The sequence below is a fragment of the Otolemur garnettii genome, unplaced genomic scaffold (assembly GCF_000181295.1).
Source record: "Otolemur garnettii isolate 467f Iridium unplaced genomic scaffold, OtoGar3 scaffold00004, whole genome shotgun sequence".
Lineage (NCBI taxonomy): Eukaryota > Metazoa > Chordata > Mammalia > Primates > Galagidae > Otolemur > Otolemur garnettii.
In genome coordinates, this window is record NW_003852399.1 from 38,935,023 (window position 1) to 38,940,585 (window position 5,563).

Sequence of the window (5,563 nt, forward strand, 5' to 3'; positions counted from 1 at the left end):
CTGGCTTATCTATTCTGTTTTAATCTGATCACCTACCTCTCACAGTCCTTCTTCTTTCCAGCTTAGGATGGAGGTGAGGACAAGAAGAAGAAATGCATCTCTGTGGCTTTTAGGTCCTCTTATTATTATTTCCATTTTTTTTTTGAGACAGAGCCTCAAGCTGTCCCCCTGGGTAGAGTGCTGTGGCATCACAGCTCACAGTAACCTCCAACTCCTGGACTCAAGTGAGTCTCCTGCCTCAGCCTCCCAAGTAGCTGGGACCACAGGCGCCCACCATAACATCTGGCTATTTTTTGCTTGCAGCCATCATTGTTGTTTGGTGGGCCCAGGCTGGATTCAAACCTACCACCTTAGGCGTATGTGGCTGGTGCCTTACCCACTTGAGCCACAGGTGCCAAGCCATTTCTAGATTTTTAACTTAATTACATCTGCAAAGGTTATATCAGAAAATAGGGTCACATTCTGATGTTCCAGATAGATAAGACTTTAGGACAGCCAAGAGTCAACCCTCTAAGCCAGGCCTTCCTGCTCATCAACTTCATTTCCTAGTTTGTGTGGTAGCTTCTTTGAGCCACAGTGGTTCATGAAGGCCAGCCTGTTTTGCTTATCTCTGTAGGCAGCAACTCATCTCCATGATGGAGTTGGAACTAAAATGTAAAATCTGGGCCAGGCACAGTGCCTCACGCTTGTAATCCTAGAACTCTGGGAGGCCAAAGTGGAGGATTGCTAAGTTTAGTAGTCCAAGATCAGCCTAAGGATGAGCAAGAACTCATCTCTACTAAAAATAGAAAAATTAGCCGGGGATTGTGGTGGCTGCCTATAGTCCCAGCTATTGGGGGGCTGAGGCAGGAGGATTGCTTGAACTCAAGAGTCTGAGGTTGCTATCAGCTAGGCTGAGGCCACAGTGCTGTAGCCTGGGCAACAGAGTGAGACTCTGTCTCAAAAATAAAACAAAACAAAAAAAACTTTTTAAGAAAAAGATAAAATATGAAATCTGGGAGGATCTCAAACTTCATCCCAAGATGTAGTATTGTAAATCTCCGTATTAGCAATTGTCTTCTAAAATGGCAGGATCGATATTTCAAAAAAAACTGTAAAGTAGACTTAAGAAACATAGGCAAGCAGCCTCCAGTGCCAGATTATTTTGATTCTACTCTCAGGGCATCCCACCAGACAAAGAGAGCCCTGGGGATTCTTGACAAGCAAGGATCTCAACGTTGGTCTTTACACCATGTTTTGTGCTCTTAGTGATATATTTGTGAAGGAAGTAAATGTGCTTTGGCTCTGTTTATGTTTTCTCCATTATGATTAGAAGATGTACTGGGCCTTGCAGAAATGAGATGGCCTCCCAGTCTGAGATGCTGCAGACTTTATTTTAACTCGTACATGAAGCCAATTAGAAAGAAATTATTTTCACCCAATGCTTCTCAAATGCCCCAATCTCACCCCTTTTTCCTGGTTGTGATTAATTCCAAGGTACATTATGCTGCTGAGCGTTCTGTGGTGTAAATCAGCTTGTTTCTCAGCTTCTCCTACTGTTGTTTTAGGGACCCTTTATCTTGAGTAGGCTAAATCCGTTATTTTTCATCCATCTACTTTCTAGTCTCCAGTATTTTCTTGCTCTCTTCTTATCCCCTTTCCTTGTGGAATTCTGTACTTTAAACTTTCCTTTATTATTGTTTTAGTGAGATTCCAGAGCAGAGACTAAAATAGATGTTTCTTTAATCTGCTGTTTTAACCTAGAAGCCTAAAAACTTTCAATAAATTCAAGGTTTAAAAATAATGTGTTGACTGGGTGTGGTGGCTCACACCTGTAAATCCTAACACTCTGGGAGGCTGAGGTGGGAAGATCACTTGAATTCAGGAGTTCAAGACCAACCTGAGCAAGAGTGAGACCCCATCTCTACTAAAAATGAAAAACTGAGGCAAGAGGATTGCTTCAGCCCAAGAGTTTGAGGCTTCTATGAGCTATGACACCATGACACTCTACCAAGGGTGACAAAGTGATTCTGTCTCTAAAAACAAACAAACAAACAAAAAATGTATTGCAAAGATTTTTTTTTTTTTTTACAAATAATTTGCTAGTCAAGAAATCTGAATTGACAATACTAACTACTCTCCATAAGTTTAAAGGAAGAATATTGAAAGAGATTTGACTTAAAAATTTCTGTCTTGGTGACCCAAATTGTTTTAAAACAAAAATATAATAATGATCCTACATTTCCTCCCTGTGTTTTCTGGCATTGTGTAATAGTTTTTTCCCTTTCAGTAGGTACCAGATCTTTAGGTTTATAGTTCATTCAAGATTTCCAAATGAGTTAAAGTCTTCTGGAAGATGATGTATCTTATGGCAAACTAGAAAAATTCCTTATCATATGGCATCTGTGAGCAACTTAGTGTATAAAGGACACCCTATTATTTGCCCTCTCCTTCTTTGCTAAAAGAAAACTAATTTTATTCAAATAAAAAGGCAAAATCTTTCTCAACTTTAAGGGATAAATTATCTTAGCACCACTGTAATCCCATGCTCCTTACCTGTGATTGGCTTTGGGATAGGGAGGGGATCCAGTTTTTTGCCAATGAAATGTAAGAAGCAACCTAATGTAGTTTAGAAGAAAGATTGTTCTCCCCAATTAAGACAGAAACCAGAAAAAGTTCTCTATCCTTTCCTTTCCTTTCTTGGGTTTTGTCATGGAAAGATGTGATGCCAGAAGCTGTGCTGGCCATCTTGTGACCCTGAGCGTGAGTCAGGAGAACCGCAGAGAAACAGAGCCGTCAATATTAGCTGCAAACATACAAAGCCTGAGAAACAGAGTCCTCATATTACTTAGCTGCAAACTCACCACGCCTTACCAATGCCTGCCTCCAGACTTCTTATTATGTGACTTAATTGAATATGCTATGGCTTAAGACGCTTACCCAGGACTTCTACTTCAAGCCAAAAATAGTTTTTTGGGGATTTTTTGGAGATGGTATTTCTCTATGTTGCTGGACTTGTACTCTGATTGCCTCAGCCTCCTGGGGGCTGGGGCTACAGGCATGAGCCACCGGGCCCAGCTAGTCAAGATTTTTAAACTTCTTCTGTCTCTATGAATTAGAGTTATTAGCTACCACTTACACTTTCTATGAGAATCGAATGAGACAATATATTAAACATGAAAAAAAGTGTTTTTCTCAGTGTCTGGCACATGGTAATGGTAAACAAGTGACAGTAAGCGGTAATAAACATTATTTTAAATTGTCTTGGCGCCTGTGGCTCAAGTGGCTAAGGCACTAGCCACATAAACCTAAGGTGATGGGTTCAAATCCAACCCTGGCCCAGGCTGAGGCAGGAGACTCGCTTGAGCCCAGGAGTTGGAGGTTGCTGTGAGCTGTGATGCCACAGCACTCTACCCAGGGGGACAGCTTGAGGCTCTGTCTCAAACAAACAAACAAACAAACAAAATCCATTATTTTAAATTAAGTAAGACCTCTATTTTCTTTTATTTTAATAACTGTCTTAATAACATCTGTGTTTTGGCCTAATGAGATTATGTAAATTGGAGACACACCTAGATTTTTTTTTTTATGCTCAATATCTGGTAAGTAGAAAATGCTCCATAAAAGTTAAAAACATACGTAGGACCAATGCAATACATTTTTATTAAGTGAATAAATAAAAGAACAAATAGATGAATGAGGGAAATGAATGGACTACTGTTTTCTCTAAAGATCTAAAAGAAACAGTAGCACAGTATCCAAATGAATTCTGTGGAAGACTTAACAGATGGAGTTCTTCTGGAGAGCTCAGGACAGCATGATGAATAGCATAATATGAACCCCTGTAGAATATTGTGTCATGTCACTTGCTACTGATAAGGTAGCCCACTGAACCCTGGGAAATTATCCCGAGGCCCTCACGGGAAATCTCTCTGAGTTATATTAAAGACAGACCTGTCTCTCGCTCTATCTGGGCTTTCATCCAAGAATCTTACACACTTATGTAGCATCAAGTTTCAATTTATATAATACACATTTAGCATTTTTCCATAAACAAGACTCATTAAAACAAATGGAATGTGCTGGAGAGGTTTCTAGGGGACAAGGTGTTCCTCCTAAAAGCCTGTGGCCTCTATAATTCTCTTTCCTTCTGAATTGATAAGCTCATTCTGGGCACCAAGCAGGATTCCAACTAGAATTTCGTCATCTATTGCTTTCAGTCTTATCATAATAGTTTGTATTTTTAAAAGAAATATTGAAAGGCAATATTATTTTCTTTTGCTCACAGGAAACATGCATTGTTTTTTTTTTATTGAAAAATTCTGGCTCACATCACTCTTGACGTCACAGCTGAACCCAAAGCCCATTCTTGTTTTGGAATTTTTTAAAAGCCTGATTCCAGGCTCAGTAGAAATAATAATTTAAAAACAAGAGCCCAAAACTTCTCAATGTTCTTGATGCTGATTCAACAGAATCCAAGTTACTTCAGGTCAACATAAAGGAAATAACTTCAAATAATTATTAAATTTGTGTAAAGTTCTGTGGAAAGAAGTCAATGAGTTATATCTAAATATTTTACGAGCCCAAAGGTTGGAATTTTTGAAAAGCCAAAGCCACCAAAGAATTAATGCTGTTGTTTCTTGGGTTGCTCTTCTGGAAAGATACTGAAAGACTATGGGCAGACATCTGTGGTTGACAGAAAAAAGCTACTAATGAGACATTGCCATATGCTTTCTACGCCCTTGTATCTGAGCTGACAAATGGCCATTGGTGAGTCCCAAAGGACTAGAAGGCTACAAGCCCCAGTCAGTGGAAGACTCAGCTTGCAGTCCGATGGGGACAGATGTTCTTTCATCAACCCGCGTGTCAGTCATGATAGAAGGGCCAAGGGGCCAACTTAGGCCAAACCTGACTACACTGAAGACATTTTTGGCTGTGGTAAAATAAATACATGAGGGCTCAAATCCCAGTCTGAAGGAATATTGACTCAAAATGTTTCTCAATGAGGGCTTGCAAAAAGGTGGAGAATGACAATTGTCACTCTTTGCATTGGAGACAAAACCTTTGTCTGCAAGGTTCTGAGTGAAGATGGAGATGTGTATGATAATATGCCATCCTCCTGGGACTGTCATGAGGCTTAAGCAAAATTATGCTTGTAAATCAGTGAACGATAGCATCATTACTGTATATGCTGTAGTAAAATAGCTGTTGCACAGAGACAATTATTTAGCTTAGATGCCACTCTAAATCAGGCAACTAGGGAATGAGCAAGTCAGCATTCAGCCTCAGTCATGCCTTACTGCTTCTTATTTTTATGACAAGATAGAATGAATGAAACAATTTCTGACATTTTCAGAGAGAATCACCTTTCATCCCACAAGTATCAAGCTCCTTATAAAGTCCTAGAAAATGTTTAGCAGAGCTGAAACTGATAATGCTAAGTATTAGAGTTGGAGCTCACTGCCAGACTGGGTCTGAGATTGTGCAGAAGTAACCTGCCTACCGCACAACCTCTCCCCTCCCCCACAACATCTTGCCAGTTTTCTATGGCGTCTTTTCAATATTTTGAACAAGATATGCTTAG